The 16,827-nt window shown below is 36.7% G+C and overlaps 1 long non-coding RNA gene across 1 annotated transcript; it reads left to right on the top strand.

The window, feature by feature from the left end:
- The first annotated feature begins 3,969 nt into the window (after nt 1–3,969).
- Nucleotides 3,970–16,618, top strand: LOC100366289 (uncharacterized). The gene is made up of 4 exons (XR_013419272.1): nt 3,970–4,045; nt 8,157–8,210; nt 14,363–14,566; nt 16,011–16,618. It is a non-coding gene; the product is annotated as an uncharacterized LOC100366289 (long non-coding RNA).
- Nucleotides 16,619–16,827: the final 209 nt, after the last annotated feature.

The raw sequence follows: 16,827 nt of genomic DNA, 5'->3' as shown, positions 1-16,827 counted from the left end.
TTTGCTTTTAATAGTCAGATCTTTTTGGACTAAGAAAACCAATAGATGTCCTCCAAATATACAGACACTTAGAGTTAAATTTCCAGAGGGGATTGAAGATTGAAATCTTGCTACATGTTATTGTGAGGTGCGAATGCTAGTATGTATATTGGAGATTAGATACAGTCAGTATATTACAACTATTTACTTTCCCATGTGACTTACTCTTTTGAATATTCCTATCACGTATTGATGGAGTGACTTATTCTGGAGGGTTGCCATGGAGATTTCATAGAAATAAAAAAATCTTAACCCTGCGTTACAGACATCCTAATCTATCCCAAGTGTTGATATGCTGTTTTCAAATGAAATCTCTATGCAGATTAAGTGAATTATAAAGAGATACTTTCCAATGTAGATCGTAACGAGGTTATTTTAAATTGACATGTATAGGTTGGAAGCGTATTCTGCGTGCAAACATATACGATGTTATCTTTGTTATTCTATAACGTTTTTCTTAAGGACAACGAATCTCGGTCCTTGTCCATCCTGGCTTACGGCGATTCATTGATAGTGAAAGACATAGTTCGACTGTTAGAACGCAGTAATCTAAATTAGAAATTGCCGACTCGTGGAATTAATAACGTTTTTATGTTGTTGTGTGATTTACAGCATGCGAACATTTGCGTGTTTGGCGTAATCAGATATTACACAATTGAATCAGCGAGATAAAAACGTCAAACGCTGTCTCGGTATCCAAGTGTTGCCGGATCACTGTGAAAATAATATAATTTAGAGAGTACAATAGCAGATAAAATCGAAAAGCAGGTACAATATATGTCAAACAAGGTATGTTAAACACTCATTACCAGTAATTGTTCAATAATGAACTGCTGGAAACGTTGATTCCAATAGATTAGGGTTTATATTGGCGGTAATCAGGTCAGACTAAATCACAGCACAACAAAATACTACCTTTCACATCCGTTATAGTAAATAATAGTGAGCATTATAACAATGATATTATCAACCGCGTACGATAGAGTGATTGTGGTTTATTCACATTTATGTACAATATATATTTAATTTTTATTTCGTTCTATTGCTACAAATCTAACCACGAATCAGCAATGATGGTGTATACGAAAATACAAACAATTTCCAATTGGTATGACACGTTGAAAGTCACTTAAAGACAATGCATTCATTTGCTACATTCTGTTGTTATTATGCGATAATAGAGATGTGTCTACAGAGAATCCATGCGACAAAACCTCCCCAGAATCAACAACTCAATCCAAAAAAGAAATGAGTATAAGCGCAAATAAAAACAGACAATTATAGTTGTCGATTCTGGAAGCGTATCAAACCGAATCCAATGCGATTCCATGCATTTCCGTAATTCGACTCGATGTCAACGCTATTCGGCAGCAACATTACAGTTTGACCCGCGTGTGAAGTGTTTTTTAGTATTTACCCAATTATTGATCGTTGCACTCTGAATAAATCATATGGCGGGCAGATGTGTTGCAGGTGAGGCCTTGTAGGCATGGCAATTAGTTCACCTGATATCGACTATACACTGTCTAAACTTATTGTGTTGAGGTATTATTTGAAAGTAACAGCAGCTGAAATAAACAATGCTTAGTGAATATTGTAAAAGCGGGGTAGAACCTGCAATGGACTGTATGACGTCGCTGCAAAAAACTCAGCGAAAATAGTTTCTTTACTTCATGGTCGGGTGAACATAGTAGAAAGTGAACGAACATACCAACATAGTCGAAGATATATTAATAATTTACTCTGTGGAATATAGTATTTGTTGCCATTTTACCGTGTAATTTGACTGTTGGTCGCAAACCCAAATATTCTGCGCAATAGAATGTCTGTTTCAAGATTCCAAGACATTAAATAGGCTAGCTTTGACCTGTTGTTAAACCGGCGTCGAATATATCTTGAGTGTAGGACATTCGGCTGTATATTTGTTTGGTCTATTTGCTTAGAAAATGCATACTTAAAATTCGTTTTTTGTTTTTTTTTATTATTATTCATTTTTGCTCAGAATTCTCATTTATTAATCGTATTCATTAGATGCCGAAGACTAATTGGCGACATCGTAATCTGCGTTCAATATCACAATCATTTCTACTATGTTTCCATGGAAACCGGGTCTCTAATGATCTACAGAGACTAAACAAGCTTTAGTAATTTTATTAATGATGAAGTTCAAGGTATATAATTGCGAGCATTGAGAAGATAAATATTTGAGACAAATATTTAAGCAGAATAATAATAACTTGTGCCAACTAGTCTATATTACGTCGTTAATAACAATCCTTGGTTTCACTGAATCTGAATAGAACAAAACATAGTAACTTATACATCTCATTAATTATACAAAATACACTTCAGTGCCAGATGCTCCCATTGAAATGAAAAATGATAACATTGAAATTTTGTAGCGAAGAATAATATATTGTGTGAGTGAATTAATACGATTGTTGTGAATATACACCTAAATGTGAGAAACAACGTGGTGTGTGTCAAACTACAGGATCCACATGGAGTCGTGCATTATAGGTTTGCCTGTGTTCGCGTAGCTGATTAGCAAAGCTCATTCAATGTACGAGACTTGAGTATATATTCAGATTGTCGACATTTTTTTTATTATTGGTGATTGTGTTGATTTCTCAAACTTCAACAGAAGCCGTTTAAAAGACAATCTACCATATACAGTTCCGTTGGAAATACCCCACAAAAATATGAGTGGCGTGTCAGTTCATTCCATGTATTTTTAATTAAGCGAATAATAGATTTCTCATTTTGGAACAAGTATCACGACATCTTCAGTACGATGAATTCGTAGTAAGATAGCGAGTTCATCAATGTATATCGCAGTGCTATCTTAACCAATGGGAAATCAACCAATGCGATAAATGAGAGAAGATAACAAAGAGGATGAGAGAACGGAAAAGTGAAAGTTATGAATCACAATCCCATGTGTCTTCTTACAAGCTTAGCGTGTGAATAATTTACTAAATTTACCATGTGTGTGGATGGTGATGACGATGATCTAATATCCCTAACTCCAGTACTAAGTCAGTGCCATGGTAAACATATTATTCTTATTGGAATAGAAAGTCGGAGATGTGTCCTAATTACCGGGAACCGAGAGCTAATAGTGTACTTGGGAAAAATCACAACGTGGTGAATCATGACGTATCCCGGCTTGTGGTTATTGATGCATGGCCTCGTTTTAATGCATCGAACATTGGATATTACGTACGATGTTAGCCTCTTTCTCACATACAGCGAACACCGTGATGTATATGTTAAACAATGGTTTACATTTTTTCTTCTTCCTAGCTTCTTTCTCGATAGTTGTAATTTTATTCAATCAAAATTGTGTCTTCAAAACTGGTAGAAAAATTAATATTAATATTATTACAATGTCTAGTTGTTTGCACATCTGAATTAAATCAACTAATATTCGATCGACATTTATGCTATTATTTGTGATCAAGAGTGTTTGTTGGCCCGTACTTGTATTGCAGGTCAGAATTGCTCCACCTTTCTAACGCGTAAAATCGACATAAAAATAAAATCATTCGTATCTCTGACGTTTTACTTTCCTTGTCACTGAATAAAAGTAAATTGGGAACTTATGCTGTTTGCTAAGATACAATTTATAAAACGTCACATGTGTAGAATTGTGATGTTTTTGAACATTTGCCCAGAAGCGAAGTCGCTTTTTTTTCATTTTACACTACCCAAGATTGGATTTTTCACAAGAGTGATTAATATCGACACCATAGATTTTGAGTTCAGGAGATCGCCGAATATGAACAACCGTGAGCTTTTCGGAATAGAGTCTTACAACACGCCTCATTTCATATGCTAATCTAACTGCTTTCGTCAGCTCCCACATTTGCATATGCATAATTCGTCCAGTGACAGGCGTATAAATACACATGGCATCAGTTTGGTATCGTCAGAATACATTGCGCCAGAAGACAAAGTAGACATCACTGACAGCGAATCACCAGATTACGAAGATCCCATACAGGTAAGCAACATAATGCAGTTGGCAGTTTTCAGGACAAAAAATATATCTTTCATGATGTTGTAGTTAGACGCGCTGGGTGCTAATTTTACACCCTACCTTCACATCACATCTTATCTTATCCAAACTAACAAAAATTAAAGTTGTTACGGATTTTGGTTTGACTTTTATAAATTAATCATGATTCCCAATCGAAAGAAAAAAAATCTCCTATAATTTAAAGTCACGTTTTTTCTTCTCCAGAGAGTGTGTCAGTTTTTGTAAGTTTCGGTTAAAACTGTCATATGTAACTCATTTCACTGGTGGTGGTCATGTTTTTCTCATTTCTAAGGTAGCTTGTAACAAGAATTAATATTGTTGATTTCAGTAAAAACAGGTTTATATAATGTGGCACACCTTGTCAGTGTATGTCATATAGCACGTGTTTTGACATCGGAACTAATCGATCAAACTTACAACCGAAACGAAATGATAATTGAAGATATTACATCGGAGGAATTCTTGATTGTGTGATCCCTACTAGTTAATCATTTACTCGGCGACATGTGTTTTATTTCGCCATCCAAAGTGAATCTGTATTTTGTACGGTGTATACAGTTCCTAGCGCAAAGAAACAAACATTTAAAAAAATATTCTATTAACATATTGAATATTGAAAATTAACTATCCAAGTGCCCTTCTGACTACAATATATCATTGAGGTAAGGACGGGGTAAATCAATTAAATAAAATATGATATCTAAACACCTCTATATTTAAGCTTTCTGAAAAGTGACCTCACAGACAGTATTTATACGTTTTACGTAATTTCTTCCTACGCCGTTTTGTGGGACAGAAAACTACTAAATGGCAAAAAAAGGTTACAAATTATGATAAATTCACTTATTCACTGCATCTGGGAAAAAAATAAAATGAAACTAACTTTTTTTTTTCTCAAACACGACAATCACATTAGAGTCCATGGAAGTAATGTCTAACAACAATTATACGCAAACACGGCTCTTAAACATCAAGGCATAGTTACGCATAGCAACGTGCGGCTCAATAGCGACGTTATCCGCATATGAGTACGTGTTCAGTCAAGTGCATATTGACTGTTGGAATCAATATTATGTTCCCTAATTAGGTGATTAACCATCTTATCCGTTCATTTAAGAATCTCTTAAGTTTTCAATAATCGTACCTATTAATCAATACAAACGTTTGCCATGCAGTCAGGTGAGCTCAGTCTGTAATCTACCTAGACGTAGCTACGTAGTTTCTTTCAGCGAGTTCATAAAGTCCACACTGTCTTATTGTTGCTGTACTTGTCTATAGAATAAAATAGTGCGTGTATATAACAATACAATAGATAATGTATTGGCGAGTATGGTGAGATGACACAGTGTTACACGGCCTTTAATTTCAAGATAATAGACAATAGACAAACTATATGCTCAATCAAATGCATGGTACTGGCGTTGTGGGAAATGCGCCTACTTAGATGCACTTAATAGAGAACAGACGTATGTTCTCTAAGCAATAGATGCCGGAAGAAATTAACAGCTTTCACAATTCAAATCATCACGAGAAAAATTGCTGTAGAAGGATTCTTTCTACATACGCTTGTTATGTCAGAATATTCTGTAATATTGTAATTGCAATCGTAAATTAACCTTTTTGCTCAAAATCGAAGCGATCGTCCTAGTTCGGAAGTTGCAAGTAATGAAAACAATCATATCTATAAAACTCAGCCAAAGTAATGAGTGCATATTACGGAAAGATCATTGTCATGCGGCACATTCGGTAATATGTTATATGCACATTCGACAGATCTTAGAATGAACACTAATCGGGCAAGGCAGGTGTATTGGACGCATTTAGTTCTGATGCCGGTGCGTCTCATCAGTTACTAGAACCAAAATGATAAAGTTTGATAATATGAATAATTTTGATAATCCTAAATTTCACATTTTCTGCTCAGCAGACTAAGCCTTTATTGTGACTATTCATAAAAATCGGAAAGAACAAATAAATAAATATGTGGTTTAGTATACAATAAATGTTATATGTGTTTACATGAAAACTTGCGTAATGCCTGAAAAAAAAATCGATTGATTAGTTGAATGTCGAAATTCCTATGTTTAAGAGGGTAATAGGGCGCTAAGATAGCCTTATTTCAAATGTGTATAGCTTATTATTAAACGTGTAAATACCAATAAATACCTGAGCGTTTGTCGAGTTCCCGGGCGCGCGATGTGACGAAGCCACTACTACTCTGTGACATTTGTTTGTATTAGAGTAAACGGAAAATGGTCTATTAATAACCAATTTGAATGTCTTTTACATTGCCAATTGCCTGTCCTATATTTGCTATTTGCAATTTATATTATCACATCTGATTCAAGTCTGTGTGACGTATCATGGACGTGTCGTGATTATACGTATCTCTCTAGTGATAATTATGTAGGGATTAAATTATTAACATACTGACTATGAAAACGTCAAAGATGGTTTATATAGTTGAGAAATACTTGTCTTGCTCTATATAAAACTATTTGTTAGCGTGTGTTGTAATAGAACATTTGCTGGTTTCCGTTGCGCTTGATATCATGTTGATTACGTCAGTAACTTTTAGCCTCGTTCCGGCGCACTGTCACTATCTAGCGCATACAACAAATGTTCCAACCGAATGCAACCGAATATTGTAGTGTTTCAAATAAATGATGTGGCTTTCATAGATATTTATCTAGGGGACGACTTTAGTGATTATTGCACGACTGGCTACGAAGGAGCGGTAGACGTGTGTGACGTACTCGGACGAAATTACTACGTGATGGCATAACCACAAGCTTAGAATACAAATCAAATTTTTCGGAATTATTCAGTACAAACAAATGATATTGATCAAAAAATGTATGAAACATAACTATACTAAATTGTCAGTTTAACAGGTCTATAAGGCAGACCGAGAATTAAGACCGAATTCCCAGTCGCAAAATAGTTATCGCCATCTACCGCACCTACATCAAATCATAAATCATTTGGTACGCGTTGATTACCTTTACGTCAACCTGGCTGTTCAGACATCATTGGCTGTTTAGTGTTTGCCATAGAAACGTTTAGGGCCTGAATAAACCACTAATATTATTTAACACGTCGCTGGATGAAATAAATGTTTTCCATTAATTTCCATGCAAATTACTGTCATTAATCAGTCGTGATAAGGCATCGTACTATATTAATACAAGTTAAACTCGTTTCCAACGAAACAAACACAAGGACGTTTGCATTATCGTCTTATTATTGTATTAGTATCAATATGCTCAAGTACATTTTTGTAAATTCCAAGTGCAAAATTAAACAATTTCCTCATACTAAAGATTGAAGATAACGCGTGATTTCACAAGGTCGCGTCGCATGTGGGTGTCGAATACACTCCATCATGTTGTAGGTGGCAATTCACTGTAATATTAAGATAAGGAACTTTCTGCTAATATCATTAGGCGTCCCGTCGTGCATCTCTGTGTTTTCTATGAGGTTGGAGTCGCCAACACTAGCATGCATACGCCTCAATATATTGAAGCTTTCCCAGTATGCATTGCAGTTGCATGAGATGACCCGCCGTCCAGTTTCTACAATATGCGTAACATACTACTTGTACTCTGTGGTGTTTAAAGGTATCTCACCGCATATAAAAAGTACACAATAGAAAAATAAACGTGAAAGACGTACAACTGCTCCCGTTCTGTTCCAATGTATTTGTATAACGAGTTTCTAACTCAACATTGTCGTAATTGCAAAGTGATAGGTGTTTTAACAAATACATTTGGTGCGCGTGATCTTCTTTCCTAACACGTCATCAGCTTGTAGCCTCGTTCACAGTTGGTCCGTGACGCGCACGGCCAGCGTCTTGTGCATACAGTCAAATGAATCAAGAGAATGCAATTTTTTGTGGTAATCAAATATGCCATGCTGAAGTGGAGGATGATTTTAAAGATCATAGCATGAATGTCTACAGACGAGACAATAGATCCCGATGACCGTAACGGCGGACAAAAATACAACGTGAATGAAACAGAAACACACAAATCGTCTATTAAAAATATACTTTTTTTGTTTCTTTTTTTTGCAGCAACCAGATAATTTGACAATAATTGAATGAAGATGGGTATGAACAGATTGGCAGGTAGGTAGACGACATCTCTCATCATCTTAGTGTATGGCGCACATTCATTTTCAATACCTGACAACAAAGTTTTATGTATATCATTACGATTTTCGAAATCACTATAATTTTACCTTTTAATTATAAGTTATCCGTGATTCGGCAAAAATATAATAATAGTGAATAGCTCGGCATATGTACTTAACACATCTCTGGGGTTTCATCTTCGCCTTGACATTGGAACATGTGAGCGCGGAAGTAGAAAAGATACTCACAATTTCAACATCAATAGTAAATTTGGAAAACATATGAACACGATGCGATGGTCATTGGTGTTTATTATATGTTTAGTATCACACCATGTGAACACACACACTGCAAGCGACACTAATTGCGAGAGGATTTCATTAAAGTCGTTAAATGGATTGAATAGAATACAGTACTCGGGTGTACACTCAGGTGGACGAGATAAGATATAGATGATACGTTGTCATTCACCGATTGAGACAGTAATGATAATGAGTTTTGTTATCACTTTCGCCCTTCAAAACATATTTACGTACAACTAATAGAGAAATGAATACAATATACACATTGATGTGTTATCGGATAACCTTGTACATAGAATCAAAGGCACTAAAAATAGTATTTTCTAGTGTCTTTGATAGAATGAAGTGATTCATTAATTTTCATAGAGATCATAAAAAATGGAATGATTTCCGGTCCAAACATGTGTGAATTGATCTACCTGCTCATTTTCGAGTCGAATAGCAGCCTGCGTATCGGTGATGAAAACATTGTCGATATCAATTAATTGTAAAATAATGGTTTATCGACTGAACCTTCGGGTATGTATTAAGTGATGCAAGAATACGGTGAACGATCGGAGCCCACCAGTCGGTACCACGTCGATGAAAGGGACGTTTTTTTTTTAGAAAGGTTCGTTGACACAAAAAAAAGAAAGAAAACGGGATTGTTGACATGCTATGTCTTCTTTCAAACCAAAATGTTTTATTTTCATTTCTTTGTCAGGTTTTTGAAATTTTATATTTTACAAAAAGTGAAGAACGATTATTTAAAATTAGATGTCAATAGTGAAACTAAATAGTGAAGAATGCAGATCTAGTGTTATCACCCAGGGGTTGAACTCGGGTCAATTAGACAAATTGGCAATCATTATGTGAATGCTAGTTAATTACTATTAATTCGTAAACACGTTTATAAATGATCATAATCTATTTCAATTACAGTTTTCATATTCTACATAAACGTGTTGTTGTAAAGATTGATAATATTGATAACCAAATGAGGTAATTGGTTTATACGCGTGGGTGTCCAACGTGACGTGACGTGAGTTTTGCTTTTTCAATGTCGCTCATTGACGCGAATTTAACTGACAAATCACGTGAATCCAACTTTATCTGTGTCACAGAATATCACGTGAGTTCCAGTTTACCAGTGTCACGTGAGTTTAAGTTAGAAAATATCGCGGATTGTGCTTTGGGACTAATAGATCAAGAGGAGTAATCTTGACATGCGCAGTTAGCACCGTCGCACTGTTTTTGTCATTATCGGCCAATAAAGCATCCGTGACGTGAAATCTCCGCCAGGCATCACTTACGACACACAGAGCATGACGGCGCTTCACTCGGTAGTGAAGTAGACATTAGGACAATTTCTATACGTTAATGTTCACAACTGTACACGGGAAGCATGTGTTCGCCGCTATTGCTCCTCCGTGGCCGTTGTCCATTGAGACGAACCATTTATGACGTCGAGGGATGTAGATTTGTGAAAGCCTTAAGCTGTCGTTCAAGGCTACAGTTCTCGGCTATTGTGACTTTCATCATTTAGGGTATATTAAATCTCTTTTTTTCTTTAAAAAATTACATTTTTTTTACTAGAACCGCAGATCAAACAACAACGATTTGGCCCAATCACTATGTATGACGCCCCATCAAATGGGCTCGGCGACATATACGCGGCTGTTGGGGTAAAAATAACAGTAGCTGTATTACATACTGAATATATTTACCCCCCCCCCCGCTCTTCAACACGTACTTCTATGGAAGACAGTAAAATTACAAATTGGCAAAACTCAAAAACTTGCATATCATGATAGCTGAAGCGAAAGACGCAAACGAAATACAGAAACGGTGTATTCCCAAGTGCATTTCATATTTATGTTTTGCAATGGGTACAGGATGGGCACAGGAATTCAATTTACCGTCCATACATTTGGATTTTACATTTCCCTTTTTCACTTTTCGGCTTGATCATACTTTCTTTTAGTTCCCATCTATCTCTGACCAATCACGATCGATCAAATGTACAGGGATCCACTTTTTACCTTTATGTTTGTAATGGAAAATGTTGGTTTGGTTTATGTGACGTAAAGATTTGCATAATCGTTGTCCAATAGAGATGGTGATAGGTTCATCAGGGAAGTGTATGTCATTGATCACGTACAAGATTGTGTGTACAGAAGAAAACGCCCTTACAAGGTAGAATCCCTCGATTCTGTCCATCTTCCACTACGTTCTAGCTTCTAGCTACTGGGTGTCGAGGTCGAAACACTGGCACGTTATCGGCTTCGCTATACCTATAAAGCTTTCAATCCTTTCGCTACAACAGCAGCAACAACAATATTAACAACTAAAAGAATTACTTCAACAGGGAACAATATTTGAAATAACACACGATCCGTAACCACTGTGGATAAAGTAGATGTTGAGTTGTGAGTTCCAGCTAAAGGGAAGAGACTAACTGATGGTATTTCCCCACGCTGGAAAACATAGAGATACAGTACGAGATGTGACGAGTATATATATTTCGATGCTTTCATATTTCTGGCAAAGCCCTCTCTAACACTGGCCACCCACACAGTGAATGGCATTGGTTCGATATCTGCACGTGACCGCAGACTAATCTATGGCTGTGGAAACCATAACAAGATGTGTATGCGAAAATTAAATTGCAAGTTGCCCGTGACACCAACGTTGGAGCTGGAAAGGTGATCTGATTAGCTTGATTGGCGTGTGACGTAGAGTAGATTACGTAATTCAACTATATTGAACTCACAGTATCTCGTAGTTTTCTTCTTTTTTCTAAAATGTTTTTGTGCCCGGTGGCAGTTCTGGACATTGAATGTCACTGTTGTCTCTCCTGACTTTCTTTGTATGTGCTAATATATAGTGCATTGTTGCCACAGAAGCCATATTCATGTTTGGAACTACATGACAGGGCTGTGTGACCATCTCTCTATCAAATGGCAATTTGAATGCGCTATCCTGGCGTCACCCAACCAAGGTTCCTCCAAAGTCGCATTCATTAGTGAATGAATCTCGGCCAGTGAAATTGACCTTCCCATTGAGCCTGTGGCACACTCACCCAGGGTAGGGGTCGACCCTTTTGGTGTTCAGCCTAAGGTAGGATTTAAACTTGTGTATACCGACCATGAGTCTGATGCAACAACCACTATGCTACAAGTGATCGGTAGTATGTTCTCTTTACTGAGTACAAGTACGATCATTTTTCGGATGGCTACTAGTATACAATAGCGGTTCTGTCTATTGGCGATCTATATTTTATTGTTTGTGTTTTGGAATCTTCTTCTGCGTTCACAATGTTATCGGTCCACTGGGATCAATCTAATTTTTTTCTTATCATATGTTATCACTTACTTTGAAGTATATTATCTACTCATCTCCAGTTCCAGTTCGTACCGTCACGTCACCACATTTGCCAAGTGTTTGAAATTCCTCGGATCGCATGGTCAAAATAATTATTCAATTCAGTCCGACATTTCAACAAAAAACGTTGAATAAATCAGTACCCAGCCTAGCCTACTGCATTCTTTGATATCGTGGGCCGATGTTCACTGCGAACCCCTGCCTTAACAAAGTCTGATTCGTATATTGCATTACTAAACAGACATTATATCACCAGCGAGATCTCGTTACGAGCAAGAAAACCGTGAAGTGCCATACGAAGAATACTGATATACACATGCTCTGTCTGTCGTGGTTGCTTCATCTCTATGTATATATATATTCGTATTGCGCATGTGTACTTTAGACGAAATGGCCGCTGAATCTCGCTGAGAGCGAGAGATCAACGAGACTTCATTTATCCCTCAAATGATAGTCTATACTCCCCCGTCATAACGTCCATTCTTCCACTGATCTATGTAACCATGGTAATTATTGAGAGAGAATAGAACACTTTTAGAAGGCAAAATCATTTTCGCGGCTTTTTCGCTCGTAACGAGATTTCCACGGTAAATCGCGTAAGATCTATTCCGTCCACATGTACAATACGTATACTGGTATAAACCTGTGAGAGGCCGCGATCGTGACTGAAATATTTTGCGCGTATCGGTATTCTCCTTCGTATATAACAACACGGAATAAGTAAATATTAGTCGTTCATATAAGAACATACATAATATCCATATTTACATGTGGGTTGAAGCATATTAATTTCAGACCAGAAAGAATATACATGGACAGAAACAAAACGCTACATTATTGTTTCAAGCTAAAAGCTCTTCCTCTTTATTGCGTCTTTAAAGTAGCCTCTGAGATATTGGAACTGGGCTTAAACAGTGAGTTTTAGTTATTTAATATCTAGTGAGAGTCTTCGCTCTAGCCATACCACTGACTGACGGAACATCGTGAAAAGCGTTCTGCTCACCACTTATCCGATGCAAGTCCTTCCGATACTTCGACCTTCAAAAATGTGTATTCTTGTTCATCACTTCCCTGGCAACATGAAAGGGATGCACCACCAGTACTGATAGACACCTATTCCGTCCAAAAACAGACAACACGCCAAAAAATGATTTTACAACATTATTTCCCATTTCCAGACTAAGTTTTATTTGTTGTCAGTTGTTGTAAACTAGAAGCTGATTTCTCAGAATAGAATGAGCAAAGTAATAATTCGTCTCCACATCCGGGAGGAGGATAACGCCGCTTGTAACTTGGGTGTTTTATTATTTTATTAGATAGTGGATGAAAACTGGTTTTCAGAAATTTTGAAATACACTTCAAAATACTCAATAACAATAAATTTGAATATATAACCATAAACACCATTATGATAATGAATCAAGGCTAAATCTACCGTCACGGTGGCAAGCCAACTTTTTATATTCAATCCGTTGAACATAAACTGCGATATAACAACCCAGTAGGCGACGGGGCAGACTGAAGGAAACTTAGATACAAATCGAAACGCTCGGTTAGTAAAATGCATACCAATAAGACGGTAGGGTCGTACCAGAAAGGCAAGCCGTTAAATATCAAGATATTCGACTATTGGTTAATAAGATGATGAATCGACAGAAGAACTGGATTAGTTCCACATGGATCTTTTATTTCAGTCTCTTGTCGGGACGACTTTCATCTCCCCTTTTTCATCGCTGTCTGAACTGGTTGCACAGCCTTTGGTATCACCGAGTTTTATCCACCAGTAATCTGCGCATTTCACATCTGCGATTCAAGGTGGCCCAAACATATTCATCATTCTCAAACGCTACGTGAAATGTAGTGAACTGGAATGATGTAATGTGTTAAGTTATCTCATTAAAAACACCAATTCAACCAATTATTAACTCGCCGTAACCACTTATTGGAAACTGTATCTTATCATTATGAGATTTAACATATTTAACTTACCGTAACCACTACTACCTTAAGAGAACATTCTTCGACTAAGGTATCTAAACCCTTACACCAACGCCCATGCACTCTAGCGTGGCTACACACTGCCTCAATAAGTATGCACTTTTCTATACAATTGGACTCGACCAACGTCAGAGCCTGGAACTGTTCCCCAGATCTCCGCGAGACTTTCCTTACATCAATATGCAAATGAATAAATTTACGTCACAGCCTAACATCGTCACAGTACGGTATTAGTCGTTTCGAAGCTCGAAGACCGTAATTTGTTGATCTGTCCTCCAAAAATATTCTTTCTTTTTTTCTTGAAGAACGCTTTTTGTTAATTTTTTTAAATCATAGGCTGAAGAAGCACACCCTTAAAACAGTTTGTAATACAAGTACTTGCTGGTAACCACCAATTATGTTTATGTTATCTGTTTGTTTTCTATGTACTCAAAGTCTTGTTTTATACCGTATAAATATCATATAACTGTATCTTCAATTCAGGTGTTTTTCTGGTGTCAGTATTGCTATGTGCGCAGCTAGCAAGGTCAGCTCGAATGAACCCAAAGCTTCTCTCGTATATGGTCCAAGGTAAACGAGCTGGGACGGACATATCATTTAACGAAATTGACAGAGAGAGACAAGGTACAGTCAGCATATCAGAGGTCAAAGAACTTTTAGAGAACCTTGTTGAAGCTGATGCTAACGGTGAGTAATGTTCTTTTGTTTTGTTAATCGTATACCCTTCGATGTACATTTTAAATTTATGTCGCTGTTCTTTTATACAAGGAATGCATCATGTGTGCTACTGGTTTAACTGGTTCAATCGTGCAAGATTTGTCCTGAACAGAAGAATATTACATTAAGAGTTGCTTTAGCGTGTTTTGTCATTTTCTGGAAGTTTTTATTTTTCAGAAGTTTAAATTTAAGCGAATATAGTAGGATTCAAGTCACACGATCACACCAAATCATCATCTGACAATTTACGGCGTCGTGGTCTTCAACATCATACACACTTTTCATTTTTCCAATCATCACGCTAAATTGGCGGTTTTACAAAATAATAAATTTAGGAAATAAAATGTGCTGGTATGAATATGCGCGAATTGCGGGGAATATCTGAATAGTTGCTTTAGATTTGAGTTACTATGAGTCAGAATATCGCGAATCCACGAGAATTGGAAGGCTATTCAAATGCGATAAGAGATAAACAATTCGAAAAAACAATGAAATGGGAATCGCCAATATTCTGACTCGTTGAAAATCACTAATATTGAAAATTTAGAACTTATATATATTTGTGATACAAAATGATAACTTCAATAACTATCAAATCTACATATGAACACGTTTTCTGCGATCACTATCCGAAAATGGGAGACTTTTCTAAAATCAAATATTTAATAACTGAAACGTACATTTAATGAAATTGATAGTTGTAAGAAACCACTGTCTAACTGTAACCACTAGTATATCTGTTTAACACAGAGTTTTCAATTCTGGCACTGATATCTGATCGTGTTTAGTCTCAGCTGATCCCGAGTGTCTCCACAAAATATAAAAAGTTCCTCGATATTAACCGCAGTCAGTGCCGGTGAGAATAGCGTTAGTTTTAAATAAGCGTTAATAATTAAAAAGGTTGCTGATTTATTGTTTCCGCTGTCGCCGATCGAATGTCCCAAGTGGTGCTAGTTTTATTCATATTAATTGTGGTTCAGTCTCGTGACATATGGTTGTCCGTTTCACTCGTTGTACATATATTATGTAAAGGCTCTCATACAGTGTAATTCAAAAAGTGGATATCGGGGGTGAGGGTGGTGGACATTATCAGATCGCACATTTAATAAAAGTTATAAATGATGAATTCATTGTCGTTAAATATGAAAAATGATTTAACTGCGTATCGATTCGAAAAAAGTGTGATAAAATTGTGCCATTATGGCAAAATGCCTGGTCGAGATTGGCGAACGAATTAAAATACCTTTTCTATAAATTACGCCCACTAGCGACGAAGCGCTTTTATGACGTAAACTTCACAGCGTCGATATTGTTTAAACAATATACTGTTTTTAGGGATGTGATCTAATGTAACCGGGGAACACAATTAAATCATAATCTTACTGACTATTGAAGTTCTTTCGTTCACCAACAGGAGATGGCGCTGTGACGCTGAAAGAATGGAACACGCTGCAGGACTGGTACCAGGGAGATCAAAGTTAAAAAAGTCACGTGACATATTGGAATATGCACAGCTCAGTCATCTTCACTTTAATCAATGTGCAATATTGCGCCCTCTAATCTAATTACATCCTCAGTTTGCTGTGCAAAATATTAGTCTATTTTTATGATCGGTATGCTGGATATGTCGCGCATTATTCTGCAAATGTATCATTACTGAGCGGGTGGGTCTGTTGTTGTCATGGGAATGTGTTTCCTTCAATTGAAAAAGCAACATGCGAATTTTGAGTTTTTTTCCTATACTGTGATCACATCTTTTAACGTTCTTGTAAATAGTGTTTGATTTCGTCAGAACAAAGAAGCAGCTGTTTAATTGTTTGATAATATGTATTACCACGTGAAGATGATGCTGTTTTTCTATGATCATTGGTCTAAAGGTGATCACATCCGGGTGATTGTAGTATATTTACACCTTTCCAAAAATGTATAGATAAATAGCGCCCTCGCAGACCCGACTTACGAAATGTTGGACATTCTGATGTACAAATATTTTGACAAGAAATAAATCCGTTGTGCACCTTATTTATTACTGTGCCTGGCCTTTCATTTTCTTTGTTTGCATCTACACACAGTATGCACATATCGATTGGTCGTTAGCACGACAACGTTTGTTTTTCAGGGTGCAAGTAAGTGGCTCACAGAACCGGGAGTGACTCACATATACTTCTGTCAAAATAAGGCCAGACAATGGGTGTTTCATAACACGTCACATTCTGATTCTATTTCATTCG

This window comes from Saccoglossus kowalevskii, chromosome 21, assembly GCF_978046115.1.
Source record: "Saccoglossus kowalevskii chromosome 21, keSacKowa6.1, whole genome shotgun sequence".
Classification (NCBI taxonomy): domain Eukaryota; kingdom Metazoa; phylum Hemichordata; class Enteropneusta; family Harrimaniidae; genus Saccoglossus; species Saccoglossus kowalevskii.
This window is presented reverse-complemented; position numbering and strand designations above follow the sequence as displayed.